The sequence below is a fragment of the Bombina bombina genome, chromosome 2, assembly GCF_027579735.1.
Source record: "Bombina bombina isolate aBomBom1 chromosome 2, aBomBom1.pri, whole genome shotgun sequence".
NCBI classification, from domain to species: Eukaryota; Metazoa; Chordata; class Amphibia; order Anura; family Bombinatoridae; genus Bombina; species Bombina bombina.
This window is the reverse complement of record NC_069500.1, coordinates 1096955302-1096975375: the sequence shown is the minus strand read 5'-3', so window position 1 is coordinate 1096975375 and position 20074 is coordinate 1096955302. Positions and strand designations below refer to the sequence as shown.

Here is a 20074-nt window from a genome sequence, read left to right as displayed (position 1 = left end):
TTTTTAATTCCATTGCAGGGGTTAAACACAGCGGTGCAAAGTCACTAGTGATAAAAGTTTTGACTCTAACAAATTAGAGCATGTAATTTTTTCCTCTTTAATAGCCCTTAAGCAATTGCTACACAGCCAGATCACAATTCTTTTGTACTGCAAAATAAAAACAGGGTATAAGATGCTAAAAAAAAACTGACATACTCACTAATGTTTCATACGATCCTAGGTATTCGGCTGTTCAGAACTCTGCCCTGCTATGGTTTGTACTTACAAGATCACTAACAAGATTAAATAACAAATCATAAGTGGTAACAACAATAACATTACAGATCACATGACTAACACAATGAAATCAGGTTTTTATTGCACTTTATCATTACTTGCAGTACACTGGAAATAAATCTGCCTACATGATGTCATCACAAAACACAGACTTCCCTTACGTACTGTATATCATTCTTGCAGCAAAACTTACCTTGAACTTACATTGTTCTAATACAGTTCAATATAAAATTCTCACACTACAGCATAACCGGCACTAGAGCCTAACATCAGCTCTACACCTCTCATACTTAACAGCCAATAACTATTCTATTTGCACTAATTCATTTGTCTAGCAACAACGCTAAATGATTAGTAACACTGTACCAATACAAATGATATAAATGCAACTGACAATGCTTTTTATGAGATCAGACAGTGCATGAATAATACAATTTCACTTATCAGCAGTTCTTAATCTAACAGCAATGTAACAGAACAGCACCTTATTCTAAACTGCTTAAAACTAATTGTTTATTGCTTGGATAATGTCAATCTTAATGCAATTCATAAGACTTAGTGTTGTCAATGCTACATGTGTCATGTGATCAGGACTGCTATTCATAAGGATTTTTATCTAATCAACCCTGTAATTTATTTATATGAGTAACAAAGCCATCATGTGCAAAGTTTAAGTTGTAATTTCTCTGCTTTTGTTTTGAATGATTTCCCAGATATTTCATTTGAATGAAAATATGAATGTTACTTTTTTTGCCATTGAATTTATCTATTTTTATTAGCAAGATTTAAAGGGACAGTATACTGTAAATGTATTTCAGTGATTCATTTTACCTGCTGGATTGTTGTGCACAAATAGCTCTTATAATTTTACTTTGTCCTTTTAAATAGTTGTTTTACTTAAATAAAATACCCACCTATAGTTAAAAATTCAGCATTGTGGTAGTAACTTCAGAAAGGCTATGTAAACAAGAGACATAAAGCAAATCAACATCCAAGTGTTTGTGTGTGTGTGTGGGGGGGGGGGTAGAGAGAGCCCAGGCCTTTTTAAAGCTGGTTCCTGAATAAGCCTTAAATACAATTAACTCATTGCTACTTGCCTAAGTACACTGTTCCCAACTAAAATGAAACCATCAAGATTTAGCTAGCTCATGTCATCTAAAAAAAAAAAAATTCCACTACCAAAATGTGAACAGTCTTTTATATACACACTTTCTGAGGCATCAGCTCCTACTGAGCATGTGCAAAAGTTCACTATATATATATATATATATATATATATATATATATATATATATATATATATATATATATATATATATATATATATATATATATATATATATATATATATATATGCATTTGTGATTGGCTGATGGTTGTCATATGATTCTGGGACCAGGAAAATAGAAGATACTTAATAGTTTGGCAAAAAAAAAAATTGATTACTCATTTAAAATTTAGACTAAGTGTTACTGCATTGTCATTTTATTTTGCATTTGTTGATTACCAACTAGGCTGCCATGGACATATTGTAGTGGCAGCAATATCATCTTTACATAAATTAACATTGATGCTGAGTTGTCTGTTAACCTCAAGGGGTTAACGCTAAGCACTAATTAAAATTACAATGTCTGCATTTACCATTTGTCCAGATAAAGTCATGGAAATACTGAGGCATAGCAAACAACACTATGACTAATACAGTGTACAGTACATGGTTTGTCTGAGCCTATAACTGGTAGAATTTACCTAATGTATTACAAAGAGAAAAAAAAGGCAGACATCTTAAATTAAAATGGGAAACTGATACCAATACAATAGAACCTCCAAAGAAATATCACCTATCAAGAAACATAGAGACCCGGCAAGAGAAGAATCTCATGATCAGGAACATTCTGCACCCAATGAATGACACTAGTGGTTAGCAGTAATGGAAACTTCTTCACATATTACACTAACTTGTTCTGGACAGTCTACAAAGATGCAAGAGATGCTACAAGGAAAGAAATTAAGTATTATACTAAAAGACTAATAGTAGCATTATTGGAGGCTACTCAATAGGGTGGAATCTCTTGCAATATATATATACTAAGACCCTTGAAAAATAGTAGGGTTCATGATCCATCTAAAATATGACAGCTATGCATAGTTATGTTTAACTTACTTAAGAGTTTTATGAGTGATTTGTCTTTTGTCTTATAATAAATTATGTGATTTGGATAATTTAGGATTTGCTAAACCATAGCTATATTAGCACAACAGACTGCTAAAAATAATGAATTAGACAGATACTTTGAGATACTGAGTCATCAGGAAAGTTTCAGTCTAGTGGAGGGATGTTATTAATGTCTGACCTTACCAATTATCTTGCACTTGATCTCGCGCTAAGAATAATGCCTAATCTGGTATGACAAGTGAATGGCTAAACATTTTAACCATAGCATCTTAACATGGCACTTATTTAGAACATTGTTATGGATTTAATGGCTAGCACAGAGAGCGCTGTTAGCTTGCTCAGTTCACTTGTATTACAAGAGTTGAATAAAGTGCTGCTGTACAATTTAGACCTGAAGTAAATACTTATTATTAATTGCATATCACATAACTACATGGCTACTATTTGTGAACATGTAAAGGGACTATTTAAAAAAAAAAAAATATCTGAAAAAAAGAAAAGAACGGAAAGAAAAAGAGAGAGTATATTTTTTTACAATAATAGTGTATGTGCAGAAATGATAATGCATGGAAAAATATAGCATCTCTTGGGTCTTGCAATGCAGGAACTTTTATTTTCATTGTATTTTACCTCCTAAGCATTGAATACAACCATTATGAAACTTGAAGCTACGGCACTGAACAAAGCTAAAATGTACTTTATTTCATCATCAGAACACTTCAAGTGAAAAATACATCAAATGAGCCGCTCCAATAATTATATAGGTATATGGTACATTAGTTTCCTTTGATTTCTTATCATCTGTAACAGGCACTTTTAATTGCTGCAAAATATTGAAATTCTGTGAGCATTCAAAAGAACTCATCAATACTACAGGGTTTAACATATAATCCTTCAAAGAATTATTCAAGGGAAAATTATGTATATTGTAAAAGCTCTAATTTTCTTTTTTTTTTAACAAGGCAATTTATTTTAGAGATCCCATGTGACCCTCACCAAAAATGAAAACAAACAGCAACAAATACTCTTCATTTATGTAATATAGGAAAATGTTTTCCCGTTTCTGAATAATTATATTCCCATTTCACTTTTGACAAAGGAACTTTAAAGTAATTTGTATATATGCATAACATAAATCAGAAAATGAAAATGGAATTGCAAATTATCGGTAAACAAAACAAATGTTTTACAATAATTTAGACTGGGTTTTTCTTTTAACAAGGTTTTGGAAATCAAGAGCAGTTCAGAGATGCAACTTTAAAAATAAAAAAATAACTTCTGATGGAAAACATATTCCCCGCCTGCCCTGCTTTGGCCAGTTATGGATGGATAAAATGAGCTAATGGGCTGATCTAACCAAGTTCTGTTTAGAATGCTGTAGGCTCGGATACACTTCACCATACTCAGCCTAGATACATTTACACCATACTCAGTCTCTCTGGGGGGTGCAGCAATCAAGATTTTCAGAGATATTTTAGTAGATTCACCCAGCAAAATAAATAATGAATTAATCAAACAAAAAACAATGTTTTAGTGCAAAAAGATATGTCCAAAAAAGTCAATTGGAGACTAAATCCTAACTCCAAATGTGCATAAGTGATCCCAGGGATTACTTCTCAGTGGAAATGAACGCTGCAGTCGAACTCCAAGGGTTAACCTCAAATAAAAGCAGCATTGATCTGTTTTATTTGAGGTTAACCCTTCGAGTTGGACATATCCTTTTTGCACTAACACATTATTTTTTGTTTGATTTATTATTGTTTGTGTTTTAACAGGTTAATAATTTTCTTTTTGTGTAAATAATTAATTGATACTACAATGTTCTTTTATTTTCCTTATGTTAAACATTTTATGGGGAATTATATGTGGGACTTAATGCTCCCTTAAGCCATATTGTATGACATTAAAAAAAAAAATGTCACCAGACAGATGCAAAAGCAACCCTTTCAATCAATTACAGTTTAAAAAGTATTAATAACGGGAGTGCTGCGCTAACAGACAGAGAGAACAGACGTGTTTTATTTGAGCTCAGTGTAAAACACATTAAAATCTACTTTTTTGGGACTTTACTAATCAAAATATTGGACTCTAAATTGTCCATAACTGCCTTAGACCCTGCTGGACTTTATTGGGCAAAGTTTGTGAGGTGGCGAGATCCGAAACCTGATCATCTGCCCGCAGGCTACAGCATCGCCACCCAGGTTGTAGAGAAGGCTACCCGACGATAGATTACAAACATCCGCTGGGGAGAAATAACCACCGGAGGGTCGGGGCTCCGCTCTGGTGGTGTCCCACATTCATCCTTTACCTTATACAGCTGGACACAGTGAGAGAGGACAGCGGTCAGTTCAGTGCCGGATTACGGACTGGGAAGAGTACACAGCTAGATGAGAAGAAGTAAGCCCTGTACATCTGCCTAGGTGAGGCACCAACCTCATAATCGCAAGTATAATTCTTACCTATTCGGGGAAGTTTGGTGGAGGTGAAGTAGGAGTGAGGAGAGTGTTGGGCGGAACCCGCCATTTTGGGACACAAAACGCTATGCATTTAAAATAGCACACTCTACATCAGATCACTAATTTTGGACAAAGTACCGTGTCAAGACAAACTAATAGTAACGGAAGACCGGGTATATCATTAGGACCCCTCCCTGCACTTCACTTGAGGAGCAAAACACTTCAGAAAAAACACAATCTTAAAAAGTTTTAGCAATCTTAGATCCCAACTTTCCTAAGGAGCACATAATAGACAATGATTCTATCACAATAAAAACAAGATGGGTTCTAACATCCTAATACTGGACCTTGTAATCATATGCTACACAGATCGTGATATATACCTTCACAACTTTCAACAGTTGGTTGTGACATGTTCCCTATCTCAGAGTCGCAGTGTAACTATACAGAACCTGAGGCTCAAGTAGGTTAATGCAGGTTATATATTAGCTATCTTTAACTGCGGCCAAAAACTGGACTCATGATTGAAATACAGATTCTATAGCATTTGGAATGCATGTGTTTTTATTGGTCTCATTTTGCTGTTCCCGTGGTGTAATACAGAACGTTAGACATAATTGTTTAGTGTACTCTACTATCTGCAGACATAAAGAAAGAGTTTCCACCTAGCCTTCCACTATACTTACTCCTTCATATTGAACGCTGTATTTTCTGATTGGAAATATTTCCCAAAAATGAAAGGCAAAAATCAATCAAAGACTGCTTATCTAAGGTGCAAGCAAAGAAAAAGTTGTTAACACAAGATAAGTCTCCCACCGTGGAAAGTGAGGAAACAGATACCACAATGGATAATTGCTCAGAACAGGCACAATCTGCACAGAACAGCCTAATTCAACAAATTAAGGAGGTTTTCCAAATACAACTAAAATCAGCTATTAAAGAACTGAGAGGTGACATTTTAGAAATCAGTCAGAGAACATCTGCTCTAGAAAATAAAGTGCATGAGATAATAGAAGAGATCCCCAACATACAATATTCACTTCAAGAGCAACATAACATGATGCAACAATTAGAGAACCAGCTTGAATATCTGGAAAACAGATTGAGGAGATCCAATGTCAGGCTCAGAAACCTACTTGAATCCTACGATAAGTTAAATGAAGCCCTTCTTCAAATTTTACATAATCATTTACCAGGTGTAAAAGACAGTTTCCTACTGATGGATAGAATCCATAGAGCTCTCAATAAACCCAGAATTCCTAAAACTCCAAAGGATGTTATAATTAAATTCCACTATTATACTACCAAAGACCAACTACTCTAAGCTATAAGAACACAACAACACACAGAATTTGATGGTCATAAACTACAATTTTTTGCTGATTTATCACCTATCACTCTGAGAAAAATGAAGGGAACTGAAACCAGTTATTGCTGTCCTCTTGAAAGCACAAATAAAATACAGATGGCCAATTCCCTTTAGACTAGTCTTCATTCACAACAAGTCTACATATTCTTGTACTACCCTAGAAGAAATTATGGACCTCATACATCAACTATGCCTCACAGGAGATGACATAACTTTGTCTCTACCACAAAGACCACCGAGGAAAACCATCCAGCGCATGTGGAATAGAACCTCCAAAGAAATATCACCTATCAAGAAACATAGAGACCCGGCAAGAGACGAATCTCATCATCAGGAACATTATGACACTAGTGGTTACCAGTAATGGAAACTTCACATATTACACTTACTTGTTCTGGATAGTCTACAAAGATGCAAGAGATGCCACAAGGAAAGACATTAAGTATTATACTAAAATACTCATAGTAGCCTTATTGGAGGCTACTCAATAGGGTGAAATCTCTTGCAATCTATATACTAAGACCCTTGAAAAATAAGAGGGTTCATGATCCATCTAAAATATGATAGCTATGCATTGTTATGTTTAACTTACTTAAGAGTTTTATGAGTGATTTGTCTTTTGTCTTATAATAATTGTGGGATTTGGATAATTTAGAATTTGCTATAGCTATATTAGCACAAAAATGATGAGTTAGACAGATACTTTGAGATACTGAGTCATCAGGAAAGTTTCAGAGGGATGTTATTAATGTCTGACCTTACCCATCTCGCTCAAGATCTACTAGCGTACTATATGGTTAATATTGTTTGTTAAAGTTTTATTTTTAAAAAGGGTTAAATGGTTTATATGACAGTTCCCGTGGTATAGAATAGATACATCTATTGTGAATGTATTGTTTAGACATTATGGACTCACGGTCATTATCACTTAAATTAGAACTTATATACTTTTCAATAAGTATGTTTTCAATTAAGCAACAGAAATGGTTGATTAGTACATTATTGTGAAGTTCGACACTGATTACTAAAAGATTTTAACAGTTAACTAAAAAGAGAACCACTAGAACATTAGATATAACCATAGAAAATATAATACAAAGGAATAGAATTTAAAGTGACCAATAAGACTCCCCTATATACCTGTACCAACCTTACCTACCAAACCCCTACCATATATAAGTGAGGTAACACAGAAATGTTTTAACGTTTAACAACATTATCTATCTCTCTTAAGCAAGAGAATGTTGCAACAGATCCCTGCAACATATTCTCTCTTACCCTACAGCAATAGTCAGAACTGCCATTATCCTTCTCTTACCTAGGAAACACTTAGATTAAAATAGCTGTAATCACAAACTGTTTCAGGTTTCAAGGTTACATAGAGCTGAATATTACATTTATGGGACACTGTTTACACCAGGGAATTTATATTTTCCATAAAAAGGAAAATTGAGTATCTCATACAGATACTACTGTTATATATTGTTTTTATGTTTATTAATCTGTTCTTTCATCCTTCTCTCTTCTCTCCTTGACCACTAGTGGTATACTGGGCTTCCGCTCCCAAAAGTGGACCAATACAAGGACCGATATTGACAACAAAACTGAGGTACAGACCTATCCTGAGTGCTCTCTAAGGTACTATTGGTTAGAGATACATGTATTATACACGGTTTCACTAGCAGTACAATTTCACTATGATGCCTTTTAAAATAATATCACATAATGTGTTAGGATTACACTCCCACATTAAAAGGAAAAAAACTATATCAGAATATAAAGCTAGCAAGGTACATATTATCATGCTGCAAGAGACGCACTTTACTACCACACACAACCCAAAATAAAGGGACTCCGCTTTTCCAATCCAATATCACTCATTTGGAAAAAGAAAAAAAGAGGGGTTTCTATTATACTGCATTCATCCCTCAACTTTCAAGAGGAGGAGGTTATTAGAGACCCTGAGGGAAGATTTATTATCCTAAAAGGGAAAATCCAAGGCAATTCTATAGTTTTAGGAAACATCTATGCACCAAATGAAAACCAAGGACACTTTATCTCTAAAATTACTAACCTCCTGGAAAAAGTACAAGATAATTCTAGGAGGTGAATTTAATTTAACAGTGAACAATAAACTTGATAGGTCCCTACAAACAAACTCCCCCTCCAAAAAGATCCTAAGTGACTTAACCATAACTTGGTTGACTCTTGGAGAATATGTAATAAAGGAGTCAAAGATTACACATTTTATTCTACAGCACACGGTCCTTACTCAAGAATTGATTATTTATTTCTTAGTCAAATATTATGTCCATTATTAACACATACTGACATAATCCAAACCACTTGGTCTGATCATGCTATTGTTGAGATATCATTGAGTGGCTTTTTTGACCCATCTAGGGACAGATCATGGACCCTAGACTCTCTCTATTAAGGAACAAGATAATAAGTCACTTTTGGTCAGACAACATAGACTCAACGACTAATCCCTTATTTAATTGGGGGAATTTAAGGCATTCCTTAGAGGATTGTTAATCCAAGAAAAGGCGTCCCTCACTAAAATAAAACAGAACATAATTAAACAAAAAAGATCTTCACAGATTGCATGTCAAGAAGAGATGTACTTACATAGCTAACAAAATAAAAATAAAAAAGGGGAACTAGGTAAACTATTGGATGAGGAAGCTTTAGCCTCATTAAGAATTATAGATGTGCAATATTTTATTTATGCTAACAAATACGATCGTATGCTAGCTAGAAAAATTAGAAATATCACTAGGTCCACTTCTATTCCTCAAATCCAAACACCTTCTGGAAAGGTTGTTAATAACCCCTTAAAGGGACAGTACACTGTAAAATTGTTTTTCCATAAATGTTTTTTAAATGACTTGTTATACCAACTGCAGAGTATAAAATATTTGAGAAATTGCATTTTCGGGTTTATTTGTGTATCTGAAGTAGCTGGTTTTGTGCTTTGAAACCACAGCCTATTACAATGGGTTGAGCTTCAGGTAATATCAGATATCATTATGTTATCACTTTTATGTGCACACACTTGCTTCCTTATCTTACATTTGTCTGGAACACCAAAGCTCAATACATAGAGAGAACAATGGAAAATTATAATTTTATTACTTAACTATCATGCCCCCACTGAAGGTGTAATCTCTTCTGCTGGCTGTGTTTACTTAGGCTTGTCAATAGCATATACGCCAGTATCAAAACTTTCAGTATAGGTTGGGAAACTTCAAGCTAAATCAGCTATTTCAAATGCTGAAATATGAGTAAAGGAGTTACTTGCAACCAATTTAATACACTCTAGCAGGTAAAAAGGATCATTGGGAATAATTTAAAGGGGAGAAAGTTTTTGGGTGAACTGTCCCTTTAATAATAGAAAATATGTTTGCTGAGTTCTACCAAACTCTTTACCACCTAAAATATAGTCAAAATACAGACAGAGTAAATAAACTTAAAACTTTTTGGACAGCCTTCCTTGTACCCCTGCATATCTATGTATTTACAATTTTTGTTCTAATAAAGATTTATCATTTTTTATTATCTAGTCAGAGTGCTCAGATAACTGCTTTTCTCCAAACTTACAGCTAGATTATGAGTTTTTCATTTTGAGCTGTGTGGTGCTAATGAGCAGTTTTGTCTCACCGCTCACTTACCTACAACGCTGGTATTACGAGTTTTTACAAACCCGTTGTTAAAAGACAAGATGTAAGCGTTGAGCAAAAATTTGCTCATTACCGCACTCCAATACAAGTGCTGCTTAAGTCAGCGGTGAGCTAGTCGTACATGCTTGTGCACGATTTCTCCAAAAGAATCAACGGGGAGAGCCGGCTGAGAAAAAGTCTAACACCTGCAAAAATGCAGCGTAAAACTCAGTAACGCAGCTCCATTGATTCCTATGGGGAAATAAAAGTTATGTTTACACTTAACACCCTAACATGAACCGCAAGTCTAAATACCCCTAATCTTACACTTATTAACCCCTAATCTGCCGCCCCCGACATCACCGACACCTGCATTATATTTATTAACCCCTAATCTGCCGCTCCGGACACCGCCGCCACCTACGTTATACTTATGAACCCCTAATCTGCTGCCCCCAACATCGCCACCACATACATTATATTTATTAACCCCTAATCTGCCGCCCCCAATGTCGCCGCAACCTACCTACACTTATTAACCCTTAATCTGCCGCCCCAATGTCGCTGCCACTATAATAAACATATTAACCCCAAAACTGCCACACTCCCACCTCGCAAACATTAGTTAAATATTATTAACCCCTAATCTGCCGTCCCTAACATCGACGCCACCTACCTACATTTATTAACCCCTAATCTGCTGCCCCAACGTCGCCGCCACTATATTAAAGTTATTAACCCCTAAATCTAAGTCTAACCCTAATACCCCCTAACTTAAATATAATTTAAATAAATCTAAAGAAAATTACTATCATTACCTAAATTATTCCTATTAAAACTAAATACTTACCTATAAAATAAACCCTAAGTTAGCTACAATATAACTAATAGTTACATTGTAACTATCTTAGAGTTTATTTTTATTTTACAAGGCAAGTTTGTATTTATTTTAACTAGGTAGAATAGTTACTAAATAGTTATTAACTATTTAATAACTACCTAGCTAAAATAAATACAAAAGTTCCTGTAAAATAAAACCTAACCTAAGATACACTAACACATAACACTACACTATAATTAAATAAATTAACTAAATTAACAACAATGAAATCAATTCAATTAAATTAGCTAAAGTTAAAAAAACCCCCACTAAATTACAGAAAATAATAACAAATTACAAGATATTTAAACTAACTACACCTAATCTAATAGCCCTATCAAAATAAAAAAAGCACCCCCAAAATAAAAAAACCCTAGCATAAACTACCAATAGCCCTTAAAAGGGCCTTTTGCGGGGCATTGCCCCAAATTAATCAGCTCTTTTACCTGTAAAAAAATACAAACAACCCCCCCAACAGTAAAACCCACCACTCACACAAACAACCCCTCAAATAAAATGCTATCTAAAAAAAACTAAGCCCCTCATTGCCCTGAAAAGGGCATTTAGATGGGCATTGCCCTTAAAAGGGCATTTAACTCTTTTGCAAGCCCAAACCCTAACCTAAAAATAAAACCCACCCAATACACCCTTAAGAAAACCTAACACTAACCCCCTGAAGATCGACTTACCGGGAGAAGTCTTCATCCAAGCCCGGCCAAAGTCCTCAATGAAGTCGGGAGAAGTCTTCATCCAAGCCGGGCGAAATGATCCTCCAGACAGGCAGAAGTCTTTATCCATCCGGCACGGAGCGGGTCCATCTTCAAGACATCCGACATGGAGCATCCTCTTCATCCGACGACTAAAGATGAATGAAGGTACCTTTAAGTGACATCATAGAACAGCCAATAGAATGCAAGCTCAATCCTATTGGCTGATTGGATCAGCCAATAGGATTGAAGTTCAATCTTATTGGCTGATTGCATCAGCCAATAGGATTTATTCTACCTTAATTCTGATTGGCTGAATTCTATCAGCCAATCGGAATCTAAGGGACGCAATCTTGGATGACGTCACTTAAAGGTACCTTCATTTGTCTTTAATCATCGGATGTAAATGATGCTCCGCATCGGATGTCTTGAAGATGGACCCGCTCCGCGCCTGATGGATGAAGATAGAAGATGCTGCCTGGATGAAGACTTCTGCCCATCTGGAGGACCTCTTCTGCCCAGATAGGATGAAGACTTTAGACCCTCTGGAGGAAAAATTCTGCCCGGTTGGGTGAAGACATCTCAAGGTAGGGTGATCTTCAGGGGGTTAGTGTTAGGTTTTATTAAGGGGAGTTGGGTGGGTTTTAGAGTAGGGTTGGGTGTGTGGGTGGTGGGTGGTAATGTTGGGGGGGTATTGTTTTTTATTTCACAGGTAAAAGAGCTGATTACTTTGGGGCAATGCCCCGTAAAAAGCCCTTTTAAGGGCTATTTTTAATTAAGTATAGGGTAGGGATTTTTTTTATTATTTTGGGGGGCTTTTTTAATTTATTAGGGGGATTAGATTAGGTGTAATTAGTTTTAAAAAATTGTAATTATTTTATTTTTTCTGTAATTTAGTGTTTGTTTTTTTTGTAATTTAGTTTATTTAATTTAATTGTAATTAATTGTAGTTCATTTAGGTAATTTATTTAATGATAGTGTAGTGTTAGGTGTAATTGTAACTTAGGTTAGGATTTATTTTACAGATATATTTGTATTTATTTTAACTAGGAAGTTATTAAATAGTTAATAACTATTTAATAACTATTCTACCTATTTGAAATAAATACAAAGTTGCCTGTAAAATAAAATTAAACCCTAAGATAGATACAATGTAACTATTAGTTATATTGTAGCTATCTTATGGTTTATTTTATAGTAAGTATTTAGTTTTAAATAGGAATAATATATTTTATAATAGTATTTTTATTTAGATTTATTTAAATTATATTTAAGTTAGGGTTAGGGTTAGACTTCGGTTTAGGGGTTAATAGCTTTATTATAGTGGCGGCAACGTTGGAGGCTACAGATTAGGGGTTAATAAATGTAGGTAGGTTGCGACGACATTGGGGGCAGCATAATAGGGGTTAATAAATATAATGTAGGTGTCGGCGATGTTGGGGGCGACAGATTAGGGGTTCATAAGTATAATGTAGGTAGCAGCGGTGTCTGGAGCGGCAGATTAGGGGTTAATAATATAATGCAGGTGTCAGCAATTAGGTGTTAATAAGTGTAAGATTAGGGGTGTTTAGACTTGGGGTTCATGTTAGGGTGTTAGGTGTAGACATAAAAAGTATTTTCCCATAGGAATCAATGGGGCTGCGTTAGGAGCTGAACGCTGCTTTTTTGCAGGTGTTAGACTTTTTTTCAGCCGAATCCGCCCCATTGACTCCTATGGGGAAATCGTGCACGAGCACGTTTTACCTGCTCATCGCTACCGTAAGCAGCGCTGGTATTGAGGTGAGATGTGGAGCTAAATTTTGCTTTCCACTCACTTTTTTGCGACTAACGCCGGGTTTAAAAAACCCTGTAATACCAGCGTTGTTTGTAGGTGAGCGGTGACCATAAACTGTGCGTTAGCCCTGCAAGCCTTACCGACAAAAACTCGTAATCTAGCCGCCTGTTTGGGAAACAGAATTGGCAAAGTACTTAAACAAACATGAAATTCAATTTGTCAATTTACTTCTGCTATTTAATTGGCTTAATCGTCTTGGTATCCTTTGCTGAAAAGCATACCTAGGTAGGCTCATGAGCATCAATGGCAGCACTACTGGGAGCTAGCTTGTGATTGGTGGTTACTCATGCCTCTTTATATTTTTAACCCCTTTTCAGGGGGTTAAACACACAATTATATGTAAGCAGAAATGCACTTTTCTTTTTCTTTTGTGCCCCTTTAAGTTGTGAACAAGGTTTGCTAAGGTGGCATTTCAACTGATAATGCACCAACCAAATAGAAAAACGGCATCCTGAGCATGTCTACCATTATATCACAGGGTAGATTATGATAGGTCATCATTTTAATAGCATAAAGATAACACAAGATTGTACCCCTGCAAAACATAACAACTTTTCAGTTTTACAATTGTTCCTGGTTGAGCAGTAGCCAAGGACAAAAAATGTAGAAGATTAAACATGTTTGTAATGCAAATATTATTGTTTGACAAATAATATGTAGATTTGCAAAGGATATTTATTCGTCACTAGTATTGAAGCCATAATAGTGCTTATTTTTTTTTATTTTTTTTGTAAAATCAACTGATCATCAAGGGTTATTTTTTAACTATCCTGATTTACTTTATAAACTATTTTAAAACCATCTTTCCCAGGTTATCTCACTGTGCATTAGAGCTGGAGCACAGGGGGCACAAGCGGAATCAGCCACCTTGATAGAATTTGAGTCACCCCTAGAAAAAGGATGAGTTTGTTCCATAGACAGGAACTCACTAATGGTTCTACAGGGTGTAAAATCTCCCCAATCTGTGAGACTGCACATCATTGTGATGAGGCTAAGAAGAAGGGTACACATTTAACCAACACTGTTGTTGACTCTACCTGCTTAGCCATTGGATCCCCTAGCCAGACCACCAAATCCCCTGGTTACACCTTAGACTGCCCTGTCTCCCAAAATAATAAAATGACTCCACTTCCCTGACTCTGCACATGGGGCACCTGCAATGCCACCCAAAGGCCTCCATAGTTCCAAAGCTTCCTGGTCCCTGCATGGAGCACTGTGCAGTACTTGCTGGCACCCACTGCAGGAACTAGGGGACAAAAGCCATATACTTCTATTTCTTATTCATTGATTTTGACTTATTTTATATCACTTCAGGTCTGTCGTCTACAGTAACTGCTTGATCAGTGCAGAAGCTCATTTATATTTGTTTCTAAATGGTTACAACGGGAAAGATAAAATAAACATACTGAAGAGGCTATAAAAGGTGTTATATTGGCAATAACATTACAGTTAAATCCTTTCTAAAACCTTTTGTTTAGTATGCAGATCGTTTACAATGTAGTGCCACAGTCTAGTCTGTTAATGATTCATCTCTTGATATTCTTTGGAAAAAAACAGAAGAGATATTGTAGCATGATGTACTACACTTATATTCATTTGAAGTACTGTTTACAAGAAGGAAATTTCCAGTGGCGTTATCATACCCTGCAGAGTGAGAACACAGTAAGAATACAAAAAAAAAAGAATGAGAACAGTGCTAGATATAGCTTCAGGGTGTTTGTACTATATTGTACATCAGATGTGTGAGCATGAAGTATTGAGTCATTCTAACGTTGCATTTGAAATGTCTAGTATGAAACATAACTACATACATGGTGCAATATGAGAATGAAACAATATCTGTTCATATACCACACCCTAATGTGCTTCTCTATAAAAAAAAGAATCTTGATTATGGGATATAAGTGACACTAACAATTTGAGTTATACAAAATTAAGCATTTATTAATAGTCATTTAAAAGGGACATTAAACACTAAATATATTTTATAAGCGTAGTATTGAGGTTATTCCCCAGCTCCCTCTGCTGCCTTCAGACAGTGTAACCTAGGTTTCATAATAGCAGCCACGATGATTAGAGGAAGGTGCATGAAATCTATTTAGTGTCCTTTTAAAGGGATACTAAACCCACATTTTTTTCTTCTCATGATTCCGTATGCAATTTTAATTTCTCTTGCTATCTTTAATACAATATAATACATATATATATATATATATATATATATATACAGTATATATATATATATATATATATATATATATATATATATATATATATATATATACATATATATACATATATATATATATATATATAAATTATTTTATTTATTGACTTTACATTCACAAATCAAATAATTTTTTTTAAAGAAAACCGTATGGGTACCACAGGTAACAATGTAGATATTAGGGAGATTTTTCCCAGCAGATTTCAATTCTGCAGAGGAATTTAGCAAAATTACAACTTCATACAGATCAACTTTATACTGAGTTGCTCAAAGTGCTTTCTCAAGTCTGTTAGATACTAAGGATCTTCTGACCGAGAAATTATATTTAATTATTTATTTACTGGCTTTTTTTGTTTGTTTTAGATAAACCTATGATCTATGTTTCAAGATGATGAGACATTTATAGAGCAAAAGGGGGCAGGGGTCCAGGAAGGAAGATCATTTTTTGATAAACACTTTATATCATTAGTGAATGTTAAGTTGCAGAAACTTTTTCCCAGCTGTAAACTTGCAGAAGCATCTCCAGCATCTCCCAATAGATAAATGATTTGCTTTCCTTGTGATTTGCTTTCCTTGCAGTCTATGATTTCTAATTCATTGACCTTTCAGAAATCTTACGAATGCTAAGCATCCCATAGATATTATATAATGTGTACAAACTCAAACTTAAAAAACTCTCTGACCAGAAGAAATTATCATATCAATTGTTCAAATCAAATAAGCATTAATAATTGCTGTTACTGAAGCAGAACAAATCAATACAGCTATTTGCCATGAAGGAGATGCAATTTGCAAGCGGAGATCTGCCTCTGCACAGCAAGAAAAGTTGTATTGTTTTAACAATCAAGAACTGAAAATTAGGGACCTGCCAATCAATATGATATTAATACCTAAATAAGAAAGCTTTTATTATATATATATATATATATATATATATATATATATATATATATATATATATATATATATATATATATATATATACACAGATCCAAAATTCCAAAATCCAAACTTATACTGAAATACAAACTTTTTAATTAAAATATTTTAAAAAAATAAAATGATCAAAAACTTCTATATTCCATGCCTGTAAATCATATTCTTCTCTGCCTGTGTCTTTGGTTTGATTTCGATGTTCTAAAATTTAAATAGTTTATTTTTATTTAAAACAACAATTATAACTTTTCTGATTTCAGTACTGTACTATTTGTCAGAGGGTACTCTGGATACAAACGTATTAAAAATTATTTAAAACTACATTTAGTTGCATGTGTAAGCTTAGTTATATAATAAAAAGTAAATATTGCCTAAATGACAGTTTTATAACTGTCTGGTCTATCTTGGGAAATAAGCTCACCTTTATAACATTTTCCCAAAAAACTTTAGAAATAAATAAGTGCAAAGTTAAAGGGACATGAAACCCAAAACTTTCCAATTTACTTCTATTATTTAATTTGCTTCCTTCTCTTGTTATCCTTTTCTGAAAGGTTTATCAAGGCAAAGTTCAGGGGCAGCAGAGAACCTAGGTTCTAGCTGCTGATTGGTGGCTGCATATATATATATGGATTGTGATTGGCTAATTTCCCCCCAATTCTTAATTACCAATTGAAAAAAAAAAATATATATATATATATATATATGTATATAAAGTATTATTTACTCCTTAGGGAAAAAAAATTCTGCGGTTCAAATTTAATCAAATATATAAAACATTTATTGGTCAATATAAAATGCCCATTTGGGTAATAACAATGTCCGTGATAGCAATATCCAAAATGAAAACCTATGAGTAAAATAATTGCTTTAAAACTAATCTGGACACCAGTGTCTCTCATGTGCGGTACAAGTTAGTACATACAGGGAGTGCAGAATTATTAGGCAAATGAGTATTTTGACCACATCATCCTCTTTATGCATGTTGTCTTACTCCAAGCTGTATAGGCTCGAAAGCCTACTACCAATTAAGCATATTAGGTGATGTGCATCTCTGTAATGAGAAGGGGTGTGGTCTAATGACATCAACACCCTATATCAGGTGTGCATAATTATTAGGCAACTTCCTTTCCTTTGGCAAAATGGGTCAAAAGAAGGACTTGACAGGCTCAGAAAAGTAAAATATAGTGAGATATCTTGCAGAGGGATGCAGCACTCTTAAAATTGCAAAGCTTCTGAAGCGTGATCATCGAACAATCAAGCGTTTCATTCAAAATAGTCAACAGGGTCGCAAGAAGCGTGTGGAAAAACCAAGGCGCAAAATAACTGCCCATGAACTGAGAAAAGTCAAGCGTGCAGCTGCCAAGATGCCACTTGCCACCAGTTTGGCCATATTTCAGAGCTGCAACATCACTGGAGTGCCCAAAAGCACAAGGTGTGCAATACTCAGAGACATGGCCAAGGTAAGAAAGGCTGAAAGACGACCACCACTGAACAAGACACACAAGCTGAAACGTCAAGACTGGGTCAAGAAATATCTCATGACTGATTTTTCTAAGGTTTTATGGACTGATGAAATGAGAGTGAGTCTTGATGGGCCAGATGGATGGGCCCGTGGCTGGATTGGTAAAGGGCAGAGAGCTCCAGTCCGACTCAGACGCCAGCAAGGTGGAGGTGGAGTACTGGTTTGGGCTGGTATCATCAAAGATGAGCTTGTGGGGCCTTTTCGGGTTGAGGATGGAGTCAAGCTCAACTCCCAGTCCTACTGCCAGTTTCTGGAAGGCACCTTCTTCAAGCAGTGGTACAGGAAGAAGTCTGCATCCTTCAAGAAAAACATGATTTTCATGCAGGACAATGCTCCATCACACGCGTCCAAGTACTCCACAGCGTGGCTGGCAAGAAAGGGTATAAAAGAAGAAAATCTAATGACATGGCATCCTTGTTCACCTGATCTGAACCCCATTGAGAACCTGTGGTCCTTCATCAAATGTGAGATTTACAATGAGGGAAAACAGTACACCTCTCTGAACAGTGTCTGGGAGGCTGTGGTTGCTGCTGCACGCAATGTTGATGGTGAACAGATCAAAACACTGACAGAATCCATGGATGGCAGGCTTTTGAGTGTCCTTGCAAAGAAAGGTGGCTATATTTGTCACTGATTTGTTTTTGTTTTGTTTTTGAATGTCAGAAATGTATATTTGTGAATGTTGAGATGTTATATTGGTTTCACTGGTAAAAATAAATAATTGAAATGGGTATATATTTGTTTTTTGTTAAGTTGCCTAATAATTATGCACAGTAATAGTCACCTGCGCACACAGATATCCCCCTAAAATAGCTATAACTAAAAACAAACTAAAAACTACTTCCTAAACTATTCAGCTTTGATATTAATGAGCTTTTTGGGTTCATTGAGAACATGGTTGTTGTTCAATAATAAAATGAATCCTCAAAAATACAACTTGCCTAATAATTCTGCACTCCCTGTATAAAATACATATGTTTGACTGCAATATATATTATAGCAGGCTAAACGTAAATGACTAATTTCTAAAATATCTTCTAAAACCATTGATCAAAAAATCTTAAACAGCAATATCTTTGATAACACTTTATACATATAAAGGCTTAGACTGTGATATTCGTTGTTTTTTCAAGATCTAATTAGTGACCACAATTAATTTAAATAAACTGTTTAAGATTTTTTGATCGATGGTTTTAGAACATGTTTTAGAAATTAGTTATATGTACTAATTTGACCGCACATGAGAGACACCGGTGTCTAAATTAGTTTTAAAGCAAATATTTTACTCATAGGTTTTAATTTTGGATATTGTTATCACAGACATTGTTATTACCCATAGCAGCATTTTATATTGACCAATAAATGTTTTATATACAGTATTTGATTAAATTTGAACGCCAGAAATGTTTTTCCCTAAGGAGTATATATATATATATATATATATATATATATATATATATATATATATATATATATATATATATATATATATATATATATATATATATATATATATATATATATATATATATATATATATAAAATTTCAATTGGTAATTAAGAATTGCAAATCTTACAAAATCCAAACTATTCCCAAATCTTTTAGTGGGCTTGCATGCACTGCTCCCTCTAAGCTGTGTGCTTGTGTGAGTGCACATCTACATTTTAGGGAGTGCACTGCTTAATTAGCGCGCACAGCTTCCCCACTCAGTAGCCCAAGTAGAAAATCTGTGGCAAGTTACAAATAGCATACAACAAGGATAATATTTGCACAGTGTCAGATAAAGTTAGTGTTAGAAGTCTCTGAGGTAAATAACCTTGGTGCTATTCCCAATCATATAGTTACAATACAAGGGACCAGGGGAAGAAGAAAAGTGGGAATTTGTAGCACTCACGACCACTAAATTTGTGTCCTACTGTAATAAAACAGTTAATAGGTTCTGTGTTACGTAAAGATATAAAATATATGTTAACTTTATTATAATTACATTAAAAGTGATAAACATCACTTATCCCCTAATGTGGGAGA

The 20074-nt window shown here is 34.7% G+C and overlaps 1 protein-coding gene across 2 annotated transcripts in view; it reads right to left on the bottom strand.

The window, feature by feature from the left end:
- Positions 1 to 20074, bottom strand: part of FHIP1A (FHF complex subunit HOOK interacting protein 1A) — a 477992-nt gene that overhangs the window by 351369 nt on the left and 106549 nt on the right. The window lies entirely within an intron of this gene.